This window comes from Aegilops tauschii, chromosome 5 (assembly GCF_002575655.3).
Source record: "Aegilops tauschii subsp. strangulata cultivar AL8/78 chromosome 5, Aet v6.0, whole genome shotgun sequence".
NCBI classification, from domain to species: domain Eukaryota; kingdom Viridiplantae; phylum Streptophyta; class Magnoliopsida; order Poales; family Poaceae; genus Aegilops; species Aegilops tauschii.
In genome coordinates, this window is record NC_053039.3 from 74,701,702 (window position 1) to 74,720,525 (window position 18,824).

The 18,824-nt window shown below is 47.0% G+C and overlaps 39 non-coding genes across 39 annotated transcripts; all 39 read left to right on the forward strand.

The window, feature by feature from the left end:
- Positions 1-20: 20 nt before the first annotated feature.
- Positions 21-139, forward strand: LOC141024790 (5S ribosomal RNA). The gene has a single exon (XR_012186287.1). It is a non-coding gene; the product is annotated as a 5S ribosomal RNA (ribosomal RNA).
- A 372-nt stretch (positions 140-511) lies between these two features.
- Positions 512-630, forward strand: LOC141023647 (5S ribosomal RNA). The gene has a single exon (XR_012185247.1). It is a non-coding gene; the product is annotated as a 5S ribosomal RNA (ribosomal RNA).
- A 371-nt stretch (positions 631-1,001) lies between these two features.
- On the forward strand, positions 1,002-1,120 carry LOC141023995 (5S ribosomal RNA). The gene has a single exon (XR_012185593.1). It is a non-coding gene; the product is annotated as a 5S ribosomal RNA (ribosomal RNA).
- Positions 1,121-1,490: 370 nt separating this feature from the next.
- On the forward strand, positions 1,491-1,609 carry LOC141023648 (5S ribosomal RNA). Its single transcript, XR_012185248.1, has one exon. It is a non-coding gene; the product is annotated as a 5S ribosomal RNA (ribosomal RNA).
- A 371-nt stretch (positions 1,610-1,980) lies between these two features.
- Positions 1,981-2,099, forward strand: LOC141023887 (5S ribosomal RNA). The gene has a single exon (XR_012185485.1). It is a non-coding gene; the product is annotated as a 5S ribosomal RNA (ribosomal RNA).
- Positions 2,100-2,470: 371 nt separating this feature from the next.
- Positions 2,471-2,589, forward strand: LOC141024850 (5S ribosomal RNA). Its single transcript, XR_012186347.1, has one exon. It is a non-coding gene; the product is annotated as a 5S ribosomal RNA (ribosomal RNA).
- Positions 2,590-2,962: 373 nt separating this feature from the next.
- Positions 2,963-3,081, forward strand: LOC141023658 (5S ribosomal RNA). Its single transcript, XR_012185258.1, has one exon. It is a non-coding gene; the product is annotated as a 5S ribosomal RNA (ribosomal RNA).
- A 371-nt stretch (positions 3,082-3,452) lies between these two features.
- LOC141024961 (5S ribosomal RNA) lies at positions 3,453-3,571 on the forward strand. Its single transcript, XR_012186459.1, has one exon. It is a non-coding gene; the product is annotated as a 5S ribosomal RNA (ribosomal RNA).
- A 365-nt stretch (positions 3,572-3,936) lies between these two features.
- LOC141024796 (5S ribosomal RNA) lies at positions 3,937-4,055 on the forward strand. The gene has a single exon (XR_012186293.1). It is a non-coding gene; the product is annotated as a 5S ribosomal RNA (ribosomal RNA).
- Positions 4,056-4,418: 363 nt separating this feature from the next.
- On the forward strand, positions 4,419-4,537 carry LOC141023933 (5S ribosomal RNA). The gene has a single exon (XR_012185531.1). It is a non-coding gene; the product is annotated as a 5S ribosomal RNA (ribosomal RNA).
- Positions 4,538-4,907: 370 nt separating this feature from the next.
- Positions 4,908-5,026, forward strand: LOC141023649 (5S ribosomal RNA). Its single transcript, XR_012185249.1, has one exon. It is a non-coding gene; the product is annotated as a 5S ribosomal RNA (ribosomal RNA).
- A 371-nt stretch (positions 5,027-5,397) lies between these two features.
- Positions 5,398-5,516, forward strand: LOC141023705 (5S ribosomal RNA). Its single transcript, XR_012185304.1, has one exon. It is a non-coding gene; the product is annotated as a 5S ribosomal RNA (ribosomal RNA).
- A 372-nt stretch (positions 5,517-5,888) lies between these two features.
- On the forward strand, positions 5,889-6,007 carry LOC141023659 (5S ribosomal RNA). The gene has a single exon (XR_012185259.1). It is a non-coding gene; the product is annotated as a 5S ribosomal RNA (ribosomal RNA).
- A 371-nt stretch (positions 6,008-6,378) lies between these two features.
- Positions 6,379-6,497, forward strand: LOC141024962 (5S ribosomal RNA). The gene has a single exon (XR_012186460.1). It is a non-coding gene; the product is annotated as a 5S ribosomal RNA (ribosomal RNA).
- A 365-nt stretch (positions 6,498-6,862) lies between these two features.
- Positions 6,863-6,981, forward strand: LOC141024797 (5S ribosomal RNA). Its single transcript, XR_012186294.1, has one exon. It is a non-coding gene; the product is annotated as a 5S ribosomal RNA (ribosomal RNA).
- A 363-nt stretch (positions 6,982-7,344) lies between these two features.
- Positions 7,345-7,463, forward strand: LOC141023944 (5S ribosomal RNA). The gene has a single exon (XR_012185542.1). It is a non-coding gene; the product is annotated as a 5S ribosomal RNA (ribosomal RNA).
- A 370-nt stretch (positions 7,464-7,833) lies between these two features.
- LOC141023650 (5S ribosomal RNA) lies at positions 7,834-7,952 on the forward strand. The gene has a single exon (XR_012185250.1). It is a non-coding gene; the product is annotated as a 5S ribosomal RNA (ribosomal RNA).
- A 371-nt stretch (positions 7,953-8,323) lies between these two features.
- LOC141023706 (5S ribosomal RNA) lies at positions 8,324-8,442 on the forward strand. The gene has a single exon (XR_012185305.1). It is a non-coding gene; the product is annotated as a 5S ribosomal RNA (ribosomal RNA).
- Positions 8,443-8,815: 373 nt separating this feature from the next.
- LOC141023669 (5S ribosomal RNA) lies at positions 8,816-8,934 on the forward strand. The gene has a single exon (XR_012185268.1). It is a non-coding gene; the product is annotated as a 5S ribosomal RNA (ribosomal RNA).
- A 372-nt stretch (positions 8,935-9,306) lies between these two features.
- Positions 9,307-9,425, forward strand: LOC141023660 (5S ribosomal RNA). The gene has a single exon (XR_012185260.1). It is a non-coding gene; the product is annotated as a 5S ribosomal RNA (ribosomal RNA).
- A 372-nt stretch (positions 9,426-9,797) lies between these two features.
- Positions 9,798-9,916, forward strand: LOC141024030 (5S ribosomal RNA). Its single transcript, XR_012185628.1, has one exon. It is a non-coding gene; the product is annotated as a 5S ribosomal RNA (ribosomal RNA).
- Positions 9,917-10,285: 369 nt separating this feature from the next.
- Positions 10,286-10,404, forward strand: LOC141024945 (5S ribosomal RNA). Its single transcript, XR_012186442.1, has one exon. It is a non-coding gene; the product is annotated as a 5S ribosomal RNA (ribosomal RNA).
- A 375-nt stretch (positions 10,405-10,779) lies between these two features.
- Positions 10,780-10,898, forward strand: LOC141024026 (5S ribosomal RNA). Its single transcript, XR_012185624.1, has one exon. It is a non-coding gene; the product is annotated as a 5S ribosomal RNA (ribosomal RNA).
- Positions 10,899-11,270: 372 nt separating this feature from the next.
- LOC141024435 (5S ribosomal RNA) lies at positions 11,271-11,389 on the forward strand. Its single transcript, XR_012186032.1, has one exon. It is a non-coding gene; the product is annotated as a 5S ribosomal RNA (ribosomal RNA).
- Positions 11,390-11,762: 373 nt separating this feature from the next.
- On the forward strand, positions 11,763-11,881 carry LOC141023651 (5S ribosomal RNA). Its single transcript, XR_012185251.1, has one exon. It is a non-coding gene; the product is annotated as a 5S ribosomal RNA (ribosomal RNA).
- A 369-nt stretch (positions 11,882-12,250) lies between these two features.
- LOC141024983 (5S ribosomal RNA) lies at positions 12,251-12,369 on the forward strand. Its single transcript, XR_012186481.1, has one exon. It is a non-coding gene; the product is annotated as a 5S ribosomal RNA (ribosomal RNA).
- Positions 12,370-12,744: 375 nt separating this feature from the next.
- On the forward strand, positions 12,745-12,863 carry LOC141024991 (5S ribosomal RNA). Its single transcript, XR_012186489.1, has one exon. It is a non-coding gene; the product is annotated as a 5S ribosomal RNA (ribosomal RNA).
- Positions 12,864-13,232: 369 nt separating this feature from the next.
- Positions 13,233-13,351, forward strand: LOC141024516 (5S ribosomal RNA). The gene has a single exon (XR_012186114.1). It is a non-coding gene; the product is annotated as a 5S ribosomal RNA (ribosomal RNA).
- A 375-nt stretch (positions 13,352-13,726) lies between these two features.
- LOC141024417 (5S ribosomal RNA) lies at positions 13,727-13,845 on the forward strand. The gene has a single exon (XR_012186013.1). It is a non-coding gene; the product is annotated as a 5S ribosomal RNA (ribosomal RNA).
- A 373-nt stretch (positions 13,846-14,218) lies between these two features.
- Positions 14,219-14,337, forward strand: LOC141023652 (5S ribosomal RNA). Its single transcript, XR_012185252.1, has one exon. It is a non-coding gene; the product is annotated as a 5S ribosomal RNA (ribosomal RNA).
- A 373-nt stretch (positions 14,338-14,710) lies between these two features.
- Positions 14,711-14,829, forward strand: LOC141024976 (5S ribosomal RNA). The gene has a single exon (XR_012186474.1). It is a non-coding gene; the product is annotated as a 5S ribosomal RNA (ribosomal RNA).
- A 372-nt stretch (positions 14,830-15,201) lies between these two features.
- Positions 15,202-15,320, forward strand: LOC141024992 (5S ribosomal RNA). The gene has a single exon (XR_012186490.1). It is a non-coding gene; the product is annotated as a 5S ribosomal RNA (ribosomal RNA).
- Positions 15,321-15,690: 370 nt separating this feature from the next.
- Positions 15,691-15,809, forward strand: LOC141024465 (5S ribosomal RNA). Its single transcript, XR_012186063.1, has one exon. It is a non-coding gene; the product is annotated as a 5S ribosomal RNA (ribosomal RNA).
- A 372-nt stretch (positions 15,810-16,181) lies between these two features.
- On the forward strand, positions 16,182-16,300 carry LOC141024418 (5S ribosomal RNA). Its single transcript, XR_012186014.1, has one exon. It is a non-coding gene; the product is annotated as a 5S ribosomal RNA (ribosomal RNA).
- A 373-nt stretch (positions 16,301-16,673) lies between these two features.
- Positions 16,674-16,792, forward strand: LOC141024540 (5S ribosomal RNA). The gene has a single exon (XR_012186138.1). It is a non-coding gene; the product is annotated as a 5S ribosomal RNA (ribosomal RNA).
- Positions 16,793-17,163: 371 nt separating this feature from the next.
- Positions 17,164-17,282, forward strand: LOC141024427 (5S ribosomal RNA). Its single transcript, XR_012186023.1, has one exon. It is a non-coding gene; the product is annotated as a 5S ribosomal RNA (ribosomal RNA).
- Positions 17,283-17,656: 374 nt separating this feature from the next.
- On the forward strand, positions 17,657-17,775 carry LOC141025133 (5S ribosomal RNA). Its single transcript, XR_012186630.1, has one exon. It is a non-coding gene; the product is annotated as a 5S ribosomal RNA (ribosomal RNA).
- Positions 17,776-18,145: 370 nt separating this feature from the next.
- LOC141024038 (5S ribosomal RNA) lies at positions 18,146-18,264 on the forward strand. Its single transcript, XR_012185636.1, has one exon. It is a non-coding gene; the product is annotated as a 5S ribosomal RNA (ribosomal RNA).
- Positions 18,265-18,633: 369 nt separating this feature from the next.
- On the forward strand, positions 18,634-18,752 carry LOC141023966 (5S ribosomal RNA). The gene has a single exon (XR_012185564.1). It is a non-coding gene; the product is annotated as a 5S ribosomal RNA (ribosomal RNA).
- Positions 18,753-18,824: the final 72 nt, after the last annotated feature.

An 18,824-nucleotide genomic window follows, 5' to 3' on the forward strand; every position in this document is an offset into this window, starting at 1 on the left:
GAAGGCGGGGGTAACATGTTGGATGTGATCATACCAGCACTAAAGCACCGGATCTCATCAGAACTCCGAAGTTAAGCGTGCTTGGGCGAGGGTAGTACTAGGATGGGTGACCTCCTGGGAAGTCCTCGTGTTGCATTCCCTTTTTAATTATTTTTTGCGCCTCATGACAAACATATCACATGTGCGCGATATATATTAACCCTGTTATATTATTTTTGACATTTGCGATATGTTTTAGCTCGCTGCTCATTGGTCACGCGTCTAGAGGCGGCTTTGTGGCGCGAGGAGCGCGTTCTGAAAGGGGTAAAAAAATACGTGTTGCTGCGGTATAGAGGGAGGGGTGGAAACCGTGGTAAACTCGTCTCCGTGTTTGAGGGGGGGGGAGTAAGTAGTATATATAGGGCATTATCCATTATTAGGCAACGGTTGTAATGGTAGTAAGAATGACAATCATCTTTGTAGTGGACCTGGGAGTGGCAAGCATAAGGGACGAAGGCGGGGGTAACATGTTGGATGCGATCATACCAGCACTAAAGCACCGGATCCCATCAGAACTCCGAAGTTAAGCGTGCTTGGGCGAGAGTAGTACTAGGATCGGTGACCTCCTGGGAAGTCCTCGTGTTGCATTCCCTTTTTAATTATTTTTTGCGCCGCTTGACAAACATATCACATGTGCGCGATATATATTAACCCCGTTATATTATTTTTGACTTTTGCGATATGTTTTAGCTCGCTGCTCATTGGTCACGCGTCTAGAGGCGGCTTTCTGGCGCGAGGAGCGCGTTCTGAAAGGGGTAAAAAAATACGTGTTGCTGTGGTATAGAGGGAGGGGTGGAAACCGTGGTAAACTCGTCTCCGTGTTTGAGGGGGGAGAGTAAGTAGTATATATAGGGCATTATCCATTATTAGGCAACGGTTGTAATGGTAGTAAGAATGACAATCATCTTTGCAGTGGACCTGGGAGTGGCAAGCATAAGGGACGAAGGCGGGGGTAACATGTTGGATGCGATCATACCAGCACTAAAGCATCGGATCCCATCAGAACTTCGAAGTTAAGCGTGCTTGGGCGAGAGTAGTACTTGCATGGGTGACCTCCTGGGAAGTCCTCGTGTTGCATTCCCTTTTTAATTATTTTTTGCGCCTCATGACAAACATATCACATGTGCGCGATATATATTAACCCCGTTATATTATTTTTGACATTTGCGATATGTTTTAGCTCGCTGCTCATTGGTCACGCGTCTAGAGGCGGCTCTGTGGCGCGAGGAGCGCGTTCTGAAAGGGGTAAAAAAATACGTGTTGCTGCGGTATAGAGGGAGGGGTGGAAACCGTGGTAAACTCGTCTCCGTGTTTGAGGGGGGGAGTAACTAGTATATATAGGGCATTATCCATTATTAGGCAACGGTTGTAATGGTAGTAAGAATGACAATCATCTTTGTAGTGGACCTGGGAGTGGCAAGCATAAGGGACGAAGGCGGGGGTAACATGTTGGATGCGATCATACCAGCACTAAAGCACCGGATCCCATCAGAACTCCGAAGTTAAGCGTGCTTGGGCGAGAGTAGTACTAGGATCGGTGACCTCCTGGGAAGTCCTCGTGTTGCATTCCCTTTTTAATTATTTTTTGCGCCGCTTGACAAACATATCACATGTGCGCGATATATATTAACCCCGTTATATTATTTTTGACTTTTGCGATATGTTTTAGCTCGCTGCTCATTGGTCACGCGTCTAGAGGCGGCTTTCTGGCGCGAGGAGCGCGTTCTGAAAGGGGTAAAAAAATACGTGTTGCTGTGGTATAGAGGGAGGGGTGGAAACCGTGGTAAACTCGTCTCCGTGTTTGAGGGGGGGGAGTAAGTAGTATATATAGGGCATTATCCATTATTAGGCAACGGTTGTAATGGTAGTAAGAATGACAATCATCTTTGCAGTGGACCTGGGAGTGGCAAGCATAAGGGACGAAGGCGGGGTTAACATGTTGGATGAGATCATACCAGCACTAAAGCATCGGATCCCATCAGAACTCCGAAGTTAAGCGTGCTTGGGCGAGAGTAGTACTAGGATGGGTGACCTCCTGGGAAGTCCTCGTGTTGCATTCCCTTTTTAATTATTTTTTGCGCCTCATGACAAACACATCACATGTGCGCGATATATATTAACCCCGTTATATTATTTTTGACATTTGCGATATGTTTTAGCTCGCTGCTCATTGGTCACGCGTCTAGAGGCGTCTTTGTGGCGCGAGGAGCGCGTTCTGAAAGAGGTAAAAAAATACGTGTTGCTGCGGTATAGAGGGAGGGGTGGAAACCGTGGTAAACTCGTCTCCGTGTTTGAGGGGGGGGAGTAAGTAGTATATATAGGGCATTATCCATTATTAGGCAACGGTTGTAATGGTAGTAAGAATGACAATCATCTTTGAAGTGGACCTGGGAGTGGCAAGCATAAGGGACGAAGGCGGGGGTAACATGTTGGATGCGATCATACCAGCACTAAAGCACCGGATCCCATCAGAACTCCGAAGTTAAGCGCGCTTGGGCGAGGGTAGTACTAGGATGGGTGACCTCCTGGGAAGTCCTCGTGTTGCATTCCCTTTTTAATTATTTTTTGCGCCTCATGACAAACATATCACACGTGCGCGATATATATTAACCCTGTTATATTATTTTTGACATTTGCGATATGTTTTAGCTCGCTGCTCATTGGTCACGCGTCTAGAGGCGGCTTTGTGGCGCGAGGAGCGCGTTCTGAAAGGGGTAAAAAAATACGTGTTGCTGCGGTATAGAGGGAGGGGTGGAAACCGTGGTAAACTCGTCTCCGTGTTTGAGGGGGGGGGGAGTAAGTAGTATATATAGGGCATTATCCATTATTAGGCAACGGTTGTAATGGTAGTAAGAATGACAATCATCTTTGTAGTGGACCTGGGAGTGGCAAGCATAAGGGACGAAGGCGGGGGTAACATGTTGGATGCGATCATACCAGCACTAAAGCACCGGATCCCATCAGAACTTCGAAGTTAAGCGTGCTTGGGCGAGAGTAGTACTTGCATGGGTGACCTCCTGGGAAGTCCTCGTGTTGCATTCCCTTTTTAATTATTTTTTGCGCCTCATGACAAACATATCACATGTGCGCGATATATATTAAGCCCGTTATATTATTTTTGACATTTGCGATATGTTTTAGCTCGCTGCTCATTGGTCACGCGTCTAGAGGCGGCTTTGTGGCGCGAGGAGCGCGTTCTGCAAGGGGTAAAAAAATACGTGTTGCTGCGGTATAGAGGGAGGGGTGGAAACCGTGGTAAACTCGTCTCCGTGTTTGAGGGGGGGGAGTAAGTAGTATATATAGGGCATTAACCATTATTAGGCAACGGTTGTAATGGTAGTAAGAATGACAATCATCTTTGCAGTGGACCTGGGAGTGGCAAGCATAAGGGACGAAGGCGGGGGTAACATGTTGGATGCGATCATACCAGCACTAAAGCACCGGATCCCATCAGAACTCCGAAGTTAAGCGTGCTTGGGCGAGAGTAGTACTAGGATGGGTGACTTCCTGGGAAGTCCTCGTGTTGCATTCCCTTTTTAATTATTTTTTGCGCCTCATGACAAACATATCACATGTGCGCGATATATATTAACCCCGTTATATTATTTTTGACATTTGCGATATGTTTTAGCTCATTGGTCACGCGTCTAGAGGCGTCTTTGTGGCGCGAGGAGCGCGTTCTGAAAGGGGTAAAAAAATACGTGTTGCTGCGGTATAGAGGGAGGGGTGGAAACCGTGGTAAACTCGTATCCGTGTTTGAGGGGGGGGGAGTAAGTAGTATATATAGGGCATTATCCATTATTAGGCAACGGTTGTAATGGTAGTAAGAATGACAATCATCTTTGAAGTGGACCTGGGAGTGGCAAGCATAAGGGACGAAGGCGGGGGTAACATGTTGGATGTGATCATACCAGCACTAAAGCACCGGATCCCATCAGAACTCCGAAGTTAAGCGTGCTTGGGCGAGGGTAGTACTAGGATGGGTAACCTCCTGGGAAGTCCTCGTGTTGCATTCCCTTTTTAATTATTTTTTGCGCCGCATGAGAAACAAATCACATGTGCGCGATATATATTAACCCCGTTATATTATTTTTGACTTTTGCGATATGTTTTAGCTCATTGGTCACGCGTCTAGAGGCGTCTTTGTGGCGCGAGGAGCGCGTTCTGAAAGGGGTAAAAAAATACGTGTTGCTGCGGGATAGAGGGAGGGGTGGAAACCGTGGTAAACTCGTCTCCGTGTTTGAGGGGGGGAGTAAGTAGTATATATAGGGCATTATCCATTATTAGGCAACGGTTGTAATGGTAGTAAGAATGACAATCATCTTTGAAGTGGACCTGGGAGTGGCAAGCATAAGGGACGAAGGCGGGGGTAACATGTTGGATGTGATCATACCAGCACTAAAGCACCGGATCCCATCAGAACTCCGAAGTTAAGCGTGCTTGGGCGAGGGTAGTACTAGGATGGGTGACCTCCTGGGAAGTCCTCGTGTTGCATTCCCTTTTTAATTATTTTTTGCGCCTCATGACAAACATATCACATGTGCGCGATATATATTAACCCTGTTATATTATTTTTGACATTTGCGATATGTTTTAGCTCGCTGCTCATTGGTCACGCGTCTAGAGGCGGCTTTGTGGCGCGAGGAGCGCGTTCTGAAAGGGGTAAAAAAATACGTGTTGCTGCGGTATAGAGGGAGGGGTGGAAACCGTGGTAAACTCGTCTCCGTGTTTGAGGGGGGGAGTAACTAGTATATATAGGGCATTATCCATTATTAGGCAACGGTTGTAATGGTAGTAAGAATGACAATCATCTTTGTAGTGGACCTGGGAGTGGCAAGCATAAGGGACGAAGGCGGGGGTAACATGTTGGATGCGATCATACCAGCACTAAAGCACCGGATCCCATCAGAACTCCGAAGTTAAGCGTGCTTGGGCGAGAGTAGTACTAGGATCGGTGACCTCCTGGGAAGTCCTCGTGTTGCATTCCCTTTTTAATTATTTTTTGCGCCGCTTGACAAACATATCACATGTGCGCGATATATATTAACCCCGTTATATTATTTTTGACTTTTGCGATATGTTTTAGCTCGCTGCTCATTGGTCACGCGTCTAGAGGCGGCTTTCTGGCGCGAGGAGCGCGTTCTGAAAGGGGTAAAAAAATACGTGTTGCTGTGGTATAGAGGGAGGGGTGGAAACCGTGGTAAACTCGTCTCCGTGTTTGAGGGGGGGGAGTAAGTAGTATATATAGGGCATTATCCATTATTAGGCAACGGTTGTAATGGTAGTAAGAATGACAATCATCTTTGCAATGGACCTGGGAGTGGCAAGCATAAGGGACGAAGGCGGGGTTAACATGTTGGATGCGATCATACCAGCACTAAAGCATCGGATCCCATCAGAACTCCGAAGTTAAGCGTGCTTGGGCGAGAGTAGTACTAGGATGGGTGACCTCCTGGAAAGTCCTCGTGTTGCATTCCCTTTTTAATTATTTTTTGCGCCTCATGACAAACACATCACATGTGCGCGATATATATTAACCCCGTTATATTATTTTTGACATTTGCGATATGTTTTAGCTCGCTGCTCATTGGTCACGCGTCTAGAGGCGGCTTTGTGGCGCGAGGAGCGCGTTCTGAAAGGGGTAAAAAAATACGTGTTGCTGCGGTATAGAGGGAGGGGTGGAAACCGTGGTAAACTCGTCTCCGTGTTTGAGGGGGGGGGAGTAAGTAGTATATATAGGGCATTATCCATTATTAGGCAACGGTTGTAATGGTAGTAAGAATGACAATCATCTTTGTAGTGGACCTGGGAGTGGCAAGCATAAGGGACGAAGGCGGGGGTAACATGTTGGATGCGATCATACCAGCACTAAAGCACCGGATCCCATCAGAACTTCGAAGTTAAGCGTGCTTGGGCGAGAGTAGTACTTGCATGGGTGACCTCCTGGGAAGTCCTCGTGTTGCATTCCCTTTTTAATTATTTTTTGCGCCTCATGACAAACATATCACATGTGCGCGATATATATTAAGCCCGTTATATTATTTTTGACATTTGCGATATGTTTTAGCTCGCTGCTCATTGGTCACGCGTCTAGAGGCGGCTTTGTGGCGCGAGGAGCGCGTTCTGCAAGGGGTAAAAAAATACGTGTTGCTGCGGTATAGAGGGAGGGGTGGAAACCGTGGTAAACTCGTCTCCGTGTTTGAGGGGGGGGAGTAAGTAGTATATATAGGGCATTAACCATTATTAGGCAACGGTTGTAATGGTAGTAAGAATGACAATCATCTTTGCAGTGGACCTGGGAGTGGCAAGCATAAGGGACGAAGGCGGGGGTAACATGTTGGATGCGATCATACCAGCACTAAAGCACCGGATCCCATCAGAACTCCGAAGTTAAGCGTGCTTGGGCGAGAGTAGTACTAGGATGGGTGACTTCCTGGGAAGTCCTCGTGTTGCATTCCCTTTTTAATTATTTTTTGCGCCTCATGACAAACATATCACATGTGCGCGATATATATTAACCCCGTTATATTATTTTTGACATTTGCGATATGTTTTAGCTCATTGGTCACGCGTCTAGAGGCGTCTTTGTGGCGCGAGGAGCGCGTTCTGAAAGGGGTAAAAAAATACGTGTTGCTGCGGTATAGAGGGAGGGGTGGAAACCGTGGTAAACTCGTATCCGTGTTTGAGGGGGGGGGAGTAAGTAGTATATATAGGGCATTATCCATTATTAGGCAACGGTTGTAATGGTAGTAAGAATGACAATCATCTTTGAAGTGGACCTGGGAGTGGCAAGCATAAGGGACGAAGGCGGGGGTAACATGTTGGATGTGATCATACCAGCACTAAAGCACCGGATCCCATCAGAACTCCGAAGTTAAGCGTGCTTGGGCGAGGGTAGTACTAGGATGGGTAACCTCCTGGGAAGTCCTCGTGTTGCATTCCCTTTTTAATTATTTTTTGCGCCGCATGAGAAACAAATCACATGTGCGCGATATATATTAACCCCGTTATATTATTTTTGACTTTTGCGATATGTTTTAGCTCATTGGTCACGCGTCTAGAGGCGTCTTTGTGGCGCGAGGAGCGCGTTCTGAAAGGGGTAAAAAAATACGTGTTGCTGCGGGATAGAGGGAGGGGTGGAAACCGTGGTAAACTCGTCTCCGTGTTTGAGGGGGGGAGTAAGTAGTATATATAGGGCATTATCCATTATTAGGCAACGGTTGTAATGGTAGTAAGAATGACAATCATCTTTGAAGTGGACCTGGGAGTGGCAAGCATAAGGGACGAAGGCGGGGGTAACATGTTGGATGTGATCATACCAGCACTAAAGCACCGGATCCCATCAGAACTCCGAAGTTAAGCGTGCTTGGGCGAGGGTAGTACTAGGATGGGTGACCTCCTGGGAAGTCCTCGTGTTGCATTCCCTTTTTAATTATTTTTTGCGCCTCATGACAAACATATCACATGTGCGCGATATATATTAACCCTGTTATATTATTTTTGACATTTGCGATATGTTTTAGCTCGCTGCTCATTGGTCACGCGTCTAGAGGCGGCTTTGTGGCGCGAGGAGCGCGTTCTGAAAGGGGTAAAAAAATACGTGTTGCTGCGGTATAGAGGGAGGGGTGGAAACCGTGGTAAACTCGTCTCCGTGTTTGAGGGGGGGAGTAACTAGTATATATAGGGCATTATCCATTATTAGGCAACGGTTGTAATGGTAGTAAGAATGACAATCATCTTTGTAGTGGACCTGGGAGTGGCAAGCATAAGGGACGAAGGCGGGGGTAACATGTTGGATGCGATCATACCAGCACTAAAGCACCGGATCCCATCAGAACTCCGAAGTTAAGCGTGCTTGGGCGAGAGTAGTACTAGGATCGGTGACCTCCTGGGAAGTCCTCGTGTTGCATTCCCTTTTTAATTATTTTTTGCGCCGCTTGACAAACATATCACATGTGCGCGATATATATTAACCCCGTTATATTATTTTTGACTTTTGCGATATGTTTTAGCTCGCTGCTCATTGGTCACGCGTCTAGAGGCGGCTTTCTGGCGCGAGGAGCGCGTTCTGAAAGGGGTAAAAAAATACGTGTTGCTGTGGTATAGAGGGAGGGGTGGAAACCGTGGTAAACTCGTCTCCGTGTTTGAGGGGGGGGAGTAAGTAGTATATATAGGGCATTATCCATTATTAGGCAACGGTTGTAATGGTAGTAAGAATGACAATCATCTTTGCAATGGACCTGGGAGTGGCAAGCATAAGGGACGAAGGCGGGGTTAACATGTTGGATGCGATCATACCAGCACTAAAGCATCGGATCCCATCAGAACTCCGAAGTTAAGCGTGCTTGGGCGAGAGTAGTACTAGGATGGGTGACCTCCTGGAAAGTCCTCGTGTTGCATTCCCTTTTTAATTATTTTTTGCGCCTCATGACAAACACATCACATGTGCGCGATATATATTAACCCCGTTATATTATTTTTGACATTTGCGATATGTTTTAGCTCGCTGCTCATTGGTCACGCGTCTAGAGGCGTCTTTGTGGCGCGAGGAGCGCGTTCTGAAAGAGGTAAAAAAATACGTGTTGCTGCGGTATAGAGGGAGGGGTGGAAACCGTGGTAAACTCGTCTCCGTGTTTGAGGGGGGGGGGAGTAAGTAGTATATATAGGGCATTATCCATTATTAGGCAACGGTTGTAATGGTAGTAAGAATGACAATCATCTTTGAAGTGGACCTGGGAGTGGCAAGCATAAGGGACGAAGGCGGGGGTAACATGTTGGATGCGATCATACCAGCACTAAAGCACCGGATCCCATTAGAACTCCGAAGTTAAGCGTGCTTGGGCGAGGGTAGTACTAGGATGGGTGACCTCCTGGGAAGTCCTCGTGTTGCATTCCCTTTTTAATTATTTTTTGCGCCTCATGACAAACATATCACATGTGCGCGATATATATTAACCCTGTTATATTATTTTTGACATTTGCGATATGTTTTAGCTCGCTGCTCATTGGTCACGCGTCTAGAGGCGGCTTTGTGGCGCGAGGAGCGCGTTCTGAAAGGGGTAAAAAAATACGTGTTGCTGCGGTATAGAGGGAGGGGTGGAAACCGTGGTAAACTCGTCTCCGTGTTTGAGGGGGGGGGAGTAAGTAGTATATATAGGGCATTATCCATTATTAGGCAACGGTTGTAATGGTAGTAAGAATGACAATCATCTTTGTAGTGGACCTGGGAGTGGCAAGCATAAGGGACGAAGGCGGGGGTAACATGTTGGATGCGATCATACCAGCACTAAAGCACCGGATCCCATCAGAACTTCGAAGTTAAGCGTGCTTGGGCGAGAGTAGTACTTGCATGGGTGACCTCCTGGGAAGTCCTCGTGTTGCATTCCCTTTTTAATTATTTTTTGCGCCTCATGACAAACATATCACATGTGCGCGATATATATTAAGCCCGTTATATTATTTTTGACATTTGCGATATGTTTTAGCTCGCTGCTCATTGGTCACGCGTCTAGAGGCGGCTTTGTGGCGCGAGGAACGCGTTCTGCAAGGGGTAAAAAAATACGTGTTGCTGCGGTATAGAGGGAGGGGTGGAAACCGTGGTAAACTCGTCTCCGTGTTTGAGGGGGGGGGAGTAAGTAGTATATATAGGGCATTATCCATTATTAGGCAACGGTTGTAATGGTAGTAAGAATGACAATCATCTTTGAAGTGGACCTGGGAGTGGCAAGCATAAGGGACGAAGGCGGGGGTAACATGTCGGATGCGATCATACCAGCACTAAAGCACCGGATCCCATCAGAACTCCGAAGATAAGCGTGCTTGGGCGAGAGTAGTACTAGGATGGTTGACCTCCTGGAAAATCCTCGTGTTGCATTCCCTTTTTAATTATTTTTTGCGCCTCCTGACAAACATATCGCATGTGCGCGATATATATTAACCCCGTTATATTATTTTTGACTTTTGCGATATGTTTTAGCTCGCTGCTCATTGGTCACGCGTCTAGAGGCGGCTTTGTGGCGCGAGGAGCGCGTTCTGAAAGGGGTAAAAAATACGTGTTACTGCGGTATAGAGGGAGGGGTGGAAACCGTGGTAACTCGTCTCCGTGTTTGAGGGGGGGGAGTAAGTAGTATATATAGGGCATTATCCATTATTAGGCAACGGTTGTAATGGTAGTAAGAATGACAATCATCTTTGAAGTGGACCTGGGAGTGGCAAGCATAAGGGACGAAGGCGGGGATAACATGTTGGATGCGATCATACCAGCACTAAAGCACCGGATCCCATCAGAACTCCAAAGTTAAGCGTGCTTGGGCGAGAGTAGTACTAGGATGGGTGACCTCCTGGGAAGTCCTCGTGTTGCATTCCCTTTTTAATTAGTTTTTGCGCCTCATGACAAACACATCACATGTGCGCGATATATATTAACCCCGTTATATTATTTTTGACATTTGCGATATGTTTTAGCTCGCTGCTCATTGGTCACGCGTCTAGAGGCGTCTTTGTGGCGCGAGGAGCGCGTTCTGAAAGAGGTAAAAAAATACGTGTTGCTGCGGTATAGAGGGAGGGGTGGAAACCGTGGTAAACTCGTCTCCGTGTTTGAGGGGGGGGGGGGAGTAAGTAGTATATATAGGGCATTATCCATTATTAGGCAACGGTTGTAATGGTAGTAAGAATGACAATCATCTTTGTAGTGGACCTGGGAGTGGCAAGCATAAGGGACGAAGGCGGGGGTAACATGTTGGATGCGATCATACCAGCACTAAAGCACCGGATCCCATCAGAACTCCGAAGTTAAGCGTGCTTGGGCGAGAGTAGTACTAGGATCGGTGACCTCCTGGGAAGTCCTCGTGTTACATTCCCTTTTTAATTATTTTTTGTGCCGCATGACAAACATATTGCATGTGCGCGATATATATTAACCCCGTTATATTATTTTTGACTTTTGCGATATGTTTTAGCTCGCTGCTCATTGGTCACGCGTCTAGAGGCGGCTTTCTGGCGCGAGGAGCGCGTTCTGAAAGGGGTAAAAAAATACGTGTTGTTGTGGTATAGAGGGAGGGGTGGAAACCGTGGTAAACTCGTCTCCGTGTTTGAGGGGGGGGGAGTAAGTAGTATATATAGGGCATTATCCATTATTAGGCAACGGTTGTAATGGTAGTAAGAATGACAATCATCTTTGCAGTGGACCTGGGAGTGGCAAGCATAAGGGACGAAGGCGGGGGTAACATGTTGGATGCGATCATACCAGCACAAAAGCATCGGATCCCATCAGAACATCGAAGTTAAGCGTGCTTGGGCGAGAGTAGTACTTGCATGGGTGACCTCCTGGGAAGTCCTCGTGTTGCATTCCCTTTTTAATTATTTTTTGCGCCTCATGACAAACATATCACATGTGCGCGATATATATTAACCCCGTTATATTATTTTTGACATTTGCGATATGTTTTAGCTCGCTGCTCATTGGTCACGCGTCTAGAGGCGGCTCTGTGGCGCGAGGAGCGCGTTCTGAAAGGGGTAAAAAAATACGTGTTGCTGCGGTATAGAGGGAGGGGTGGAAACCGTGGTAAACTCGTCTCCGTGTTTGAGGGGGGGGGGAGTAAGTAGTATATATAGGGCATTATCCATTATTAGGCAACGGTTGTAATGGTAGTAAGAATGACAATCATCTTTGTAGTGGACCTGGGAGTGGCAAGCATAAGGGACGAAGGCGGGGGTAACATGTTGGATGCGATCATACCAGCACTAAAGCACCGGATCCCATCAGAACTCCGAAGTTAAGCGTGCTTGGGCGAGAGTAGTACTAGGATCGGTGACCTCCTGGGAAGTCCTCGTGTTGCATTCCCTTTTTAATTAATTTTTGCGCCTCATGACAAACATATCACATGTGCGCGATATATATTAACCCCGTTATATTATTTTTGACTTTTGCGATATGTTTTAGCTCGCTGCTCATTGGTCACGCGTCTAGAGGCGGCTTTGTGGCGCGAGGAGCGCGTTCTGAAAGGGGTAAAAAATACGTGTTACTGCGGTATAGAGGGAGGGGTGGAAACCGTGGTAACTCGTCTCCGTGTTTGAGGGGGGGAAGTAAGTAGTATATATAGGGCATTATCCATTATTAGGCAACGGTTGTAATGGTAGTAAGAATGACAATCATCTTTGCAGTGGACCTGGGAGTGGCAAGCATAAGGGACGAAGGCGGGGGTAACATGTTGGATGCGATCATACCAGCACTAAAGCACCGGATCCCATCAGAACTCCGAAGTTAAGCGTGCTTGGGCGAGAGTAGTACTAGGATGGGTGACCTCCTGGGAAGTCCTCGTGTTGCATTCCCTTTTTAATTATTTTTTGCGCCTCATGACAAACACATCACATGTGCGCGATATATATTAACCCCGTTATATTATTTTTGACATTTGCGATATGTTTTAGCTCGCTGCTCATTGGTCACGCGTCTAGAGGCGTCTTTGTGGCGCGAGGAGCGCGTTCTGAAAGGGGTAAAAAAATACGTGTTGCTGCGGTATAGAGGGAGGGGTGGAAACCGTGGTAAACTCGTCTCCGTGTTTGAGGGGGGGGGGGGAGTAAGTAGTATATATAGGGCATTATCCATTATTAGGCAACGGTTGTAATGGTAGTAAGAATGACAATCATCTTTGAAGTGGACCTGGGAGTGGCAAGCATAAGGGACGAAGGCGGGGGTAACATGTTGGATGCGATCATACCAGCACTAAAGCACAGGATCCCATCAGAACTCCGAAGTTAAGCGTGCTTGGGCGAGGGTAGTACTAGGATGGGTGACCTCCTGGGAAGTCCTCGTGTTGCATTCCCTTTTTAATTATTTTTTGCGCCTCATGACAAACATATCACATGTGCGCAATATATATTAACCCCGTTATATTATTTTTGACATTTGCGATATGTTTTAGCTCGCTGCTCATTGGTCACGCGTCTAGAGGCGGCTTTGTGGCGCGAGGAGCGCGTTCTGAAAGGGGTAAAAAAATACGTGTTGCTGCGGTATAGAGGGAGGGGTGGAAACTGTGGTAAACTCGTCTCCGTGTTTGAGGGCGGGAGTAAGTAGTATATATAGGGCATTATCCATTATTAGGCAACGGTAGTAATGGTAGTAAGAATGACAATCATCTTTGCAGTGGACCTGGGAGTGGCAAGCATAAGGGACGAAGGCGGGGTAACATGTCGGATGCGATCATACCAGCAGTAAAGCACAGGATCCCATCAGAACTCTGAAGTTAAGCGTGCTTGGGCTAGAGTAGTACTAGGATGGGTGACCTCCTGGGAAGTCCTCGTGTTCCATTCCCTTTTTAATTATTTTTTGCGCCTCGTGACAAACATATTGCATGTGCGCGATATATATTAACCCCGTTATATTATTTTTGACATTTGCGATATGTTTTAGCTCGCTGCCCATTGGTCACGCGTCCAGAGGCGGCTTTGTGGCGCGAGGAGCGCTTTCTGAAAGGGGTAAAAAATACGTGTTGCTGCGGTATAGAGGGAGGGGTGGAAACCGTGGTGAACTCGTCTCCGTGTTTGAGGGGGGGGGGGGGAGTAAGTAGTATATATAGAGCATTATCCATTATTAGGCAACGGTTGTAATGGTAGTAAGAATGACAATCATCTTTTTAGTGGACCTGGGAGTGGCAAGCAGAAGGGACGAAGGCGGGGGTAACATGTCGGATGCGATCATACCAGCACTAAAGCACCGGATCCCATCAGAACTCTAAAGTTAAGCGTGCTTGGGCGAGAGTACTACTATGATGGGTGACCTCCTGGGAAGTCCTCGTGTTCCATTCCCTTTTTAATTATTTTTTGCGCCTTGTGACAAACATATTGCATGTGCGCGATATATATTAACCCCGTTATATTATTTTTGACATTTGCGATATGTTTTAGCTCGCTGCCCATTGGTCACGCGTCCAGAGGCGGCTTTGTGGCGCGAGGAGCGCGTTGTGAAAGGGGTAAAAAAATACGTGTTGCTGCGGTATAGAGGGAGGGGTGGAAACCGTGGTAAACTCGTCTCCGTGTTTGAGGGGGGGGGGAGTAAGTAGTATATATAGGGCATTATCCATTATTAGGCAACGGTTGTAATGGTAGTAAGAATGACAATCATCTTTGCAGTGGACCTGGGAGTGGCAAGCATAAGGCACGAAGGCGGGGGTAACATGTTGGATGCGATCATACCAGCACTAAAGCACCGGATCCCATCAGAACTCCGAAGTTAAGCGTGCTTGGGCGAGAGTAGTACTAGGATCGGTGACCTCCTGGGAAGTCCTCGTGTTGCATTCCCTTTTTAATTATTTTTTGCGCCTCATGACAAACATATCACATGTGCGTGATATATATTAACCCCGTTATATTATTTTTGACTTTTGCGATATGTTTTAGCTCGCTGCTCATTGGTCACGCGTCTAGAGGCGGCTTTGTGGCGCGAGGAGCGCGTTCTGAAAGGGGTAAAAAATACGTGTTACTGCGGTATAGAGGGAGGGGTGGAAACCGTGGTAACTCATCTCCGTGTTTGAGGGGGGGGGGCGAGTAAGTAGTATATATAGGGCATTATCCATTATTAGGCAACGGTTGTAATGGTAGTAAGAATGACAATCATCTTTGAAGTGGACCTGGGAGTGGCAAGCATAAGGGACGAAGGCGGGGGTAACATGTTGGATGCGATCATACCAGCACTAAAGCATCGGATCCCATCAGAACTCCGAAGTTAAGCGTGCTTGGGCGAGAGTAGTACTAGGATGGGTGACCTCCTGGGAAGTCCTCGTGTTGCATTCCCTTTTTAATTATTTTTTGCGCCTCATGACAAACACATCACATGTGCGCGATATATATTAACCCCGTTATATTATTTTTGACATTTGCGATATGTTTTAGCTCGCTGCTCATTGGTCACGCGTCTAGAGGCGTCTTTGTGGCGCGAGGAGCGCGTTCTGAAAGGGGTAAAAAAAATACGTGTTGCTGCGGTATAGAGGGAGGGGTGGAAACCGTGGTAAACTCGTCTCCGTGTTTGAGGGGGGGGAGTAAGTAGTATATATAGGGCATTATCCATTATTAGGCAACGGTTGTAATGGTAGTAAGAATGACAATCATCTTCGAAGTGGACCTGGGAGTGGCAAGCATAAGGGACGAAGGCGGGGGTAACATGTTGGATGCGATCATACCAGCACTAAAGCACAGGATCCCATCAGAACTCCGAAGTTAAGCGTGCTTGGGCGAGGGTAGTACTAGGATGGGTGACCTCCTGGGAAGTCCTCGTGTTGCATTCCCTTTTTAATTATTTTTTGCGCCTCATGACAAACATATCACATGTGCGCGATATATATTAACCCCGTTATATTATTTTTGACATTTGCGATATGTTTTAGCTCGCTGCTCATTGGTCACGCGTCTAGAGGCGGCTTTGTGGCGCGAGGAGCGCGTTCTGAAAGGGGTAAAAAAATACGTGTTGCTGCGGTATAGAGGGAGGGGTGGAAACTGTGGTAAACTCGTCTCCGTGTTTGAGGGGGGGAGTAAGTAGTATATATAGGGCATTATCCATTATTAGGCAACGGTAGTAATGGTAGTAAGAATGACAATCATCTTTGCAGTGGACCTGGGAGTGGCAAGCATAAGGGACGAAGGCGGGGGTAACATGTCGGATGTGATCATACCAGCAGTAAAGCACAGGATCCCATCAGAACTCTGAAGTTAAGTGTGCTTGGGCGAGAGTAGTACTAGGATGGGTGACCTCCTGGGAAGTCCTCGTGTTCCATTCCCTTTTTAATTATTTTTTGCGCCTCGTGACAAACATATTGCATGTGCGCGATATATATTAACCCCGTTATATTATTTTTGACATTTGCGATATGTTTTAGCTCGCTGCCCATTGGTCACGCGTCCAGAGGCGGCTTTGTGGCGCGAGGAGCGCGTTCTGAAAGGGGTAAAAAATACGTGTTGCTGCGGTATAGAGGGAGGGGTGGAAACCGTGGTGAACTCGTCTCCGTGTTTGAGGGGGGGGGGAGTAAGTAGTATATATAGAGCATTATCCATTATTAGGCAACGGTTGTAATGGTAGTAAGAATGACAATCATCTTTGTAGTGGACCTGGGAGTGGCAAGCAGAAGGGACGAAGGCGGGGGTAACATGTCGGATGCGATCATACCAGCACTAAAGCACCGGATCCCATCAGAACTCTAAAGTTAAGCGTGCTTGGGCGAGAGTACTACTATGATGGGTGACCTCCTGGGAAGTCCTCGTGTTCCATTCCCTTTTTAATTATTTTTTGCGCCTTGTGACAAACATATTGCATGTGCGCGATATATATTAACCCCGTTATATTATTTTTGACATTTGCGATATGTTTTAGCTCGCTGCCCATTGGTCACGCGTCCAGAGGCGGCTTTGTGGCGCGAGGAGCGCGTTGTGAAAGGGGTAAAAAAATACGTGTTGCTGCGGTATAGAGGGAGGGGTGGAAACCGTGGTAAACTCGTCTCCGTGTTTGAGGGGGGGGGGAGTAAGTAGTATATATAGGGCATTATCCATTATTAGGCAACGGTTGTAATGGTAGTAAGAATGACAATCATCTTTGTAGTGGACCTGGGATTGGCAAGCATAAGGGACGAAGGCGGGGGTAACATGTCGGATGCCATCATACCAGCACTAAAGCATTGGATCCTATCAGAACTCCGAAGTTAAGCGTGCTTGGGCGAGAGTAGTACTAGGATGGGTGACCTACTGGGAAGTCCTCATTTTGCATTCCTTTTTAAATTATTTTTTGCGCCTCGTGACAAACATATCGCATGTACGCGATATATATTAACCCCGTTATATTAGTTTTGACATTTGCGATATGTTTTAGCTCGCTGCTCATTGGTCACGCGTCTAGAGGCGGCTTTGTGGCGCGAGGAGCGCGTTCTGAAAGGGGTAAAAAAATACGTGTTGCTGCGGTATAGAGGGAGGGGTGGAAACCGTGGTAAACTCGTCTCCGTGTTTGAGGGGGGGGAGTAAGTAGTATATATAGGGCATTATCCATTATTAGGCAACGGTTGTAATGGTAGTAAGAAAGGCAATCATCTTTGCAGTGGACCTGGGAGTGGCAAGCATAAGGGACGAAGGCGGGGGTAACATGTCGGATGTGATCATACCAGCAGTAAAGCACCGGATCCCATCAGAACTCTGAAGTTAAGTGTGCTTGGGCGAGAGTAGTACTAGGATGGGTGACCTCCTGGGAAGTCCTCGTGTTGGATTCCCTTTTTAATTATTTTTTGCGCCTCGTGACAAACATATAGCATGTGCGCGATATATATTAACCCCGTTATATTATTTTTGACATTTGCGATATGTTTTAGCTCGCTGCTCATTGGTCACGCGTCTAGAGGCGGCTTTGTGGCGCGAGGAGCACGTTCTGAAAGGGGTAAAAAAATACGTGTTGCTGCGGTATAGAGGGAGGGGTGGAAACCGTGGTAAACTCGTCTCCGTGTTTGAGGGGGGGGGGGAGTAAGTAGTATATATAGGGCATTATCCATTATTAGGCAACGGTTGTAATGGTAGTAAGAATGACAATCATCTTTGCAGTGGACCTGGGAGTGGCAAGCATAAGAGACGAAGGCGGGGGTAACATGTCGGATGCGATCATACCAGCACTAAAGCACCGGATCCCATCAGAACTCCGAAGTTAAGCGTGCTTGGGCGAGAGTAGTACTAGGATGGGTGACCTCCTGGAAAATCCTCGTGTTGCATTCCCTTTTTAATTATTTTTTGCGCCTCGTGACAAGCATATCGCATGTGCGCGATATATATTAACCCCGTTATATTATTTTCGACATTTGCGATATGTTTTAGCTCGCTGCTCATTGGTCACGCGTCTAGAGGCGGCTTTGTGGCGCGAGGAGCGCGTTCTGAAAGGGGTAAAAAATACGTGTTGCTGCGGTATAGAGGGAGGGATGGAAACCGTGGTAAACTCGTCTCCGTGTTTGAGGGGGGGGAGTAAGTAGTATATATAGGGCATTATCCATTATTAGGCAACGGTTGTAATGGTAGTAAGAATGACAATCATCTTTGCAGTGGACCTGGGAGTGGCAAGCATAAGGGACGAAGGCGGGGGTAACATGTCGGATGCGATCATACCAGCACTAAAGCACCGGATCCCATCAGAACTCTGAAGTTAAGTGTGCTTCGGCGAGAGTAGTACTAGGATGGGTGACCTCCTGGGAAGTCCTCGTGTTGCATTCCCTTTTTAATTATTTTTTGCACCTCGTGACAAACATATCACATGTGCGCGATATATATTAACCTCGTTATATTATTTTTGACATTTGCGATATGTTTTAGCTCGCTGCTCATTGGCACGCGTCTAGAGGCAGCTTTGTGGCGCGAGGAGCGCGTTCTGAAAGGGGTAAAAAAATACGTGTTGCTGCGGTATAGAGGGTGGGGTGGAAACCGTGGTAAACTCGTCTCTGTGTTTGAGGGGGGGAGTAAGTAGTATATATAGGGCATTATCCATTATTAGGGAACGGTTGTAATGGTAGTAAGAATGGTAATCATCTTTGCAGTGGACCTGGGAGTGGCAAGCATAAGGGACGAAGGCGGGGTTAACATGTTGGATGCGATCATACCAGCACTAAAGCACCGGATCCCATCAGAACTCCGAAGTTAAGCGTGCTTGGGCGAGATTAGTACTAGGATGGGTGACCTCCTGGGAAGTCCTCGTGTTGCATTCCCTTTTTAATTATTTTTTGCGCCTCGTGACAAACATATGGCATGTGCGCGATATATATTAACCCCGTTATATT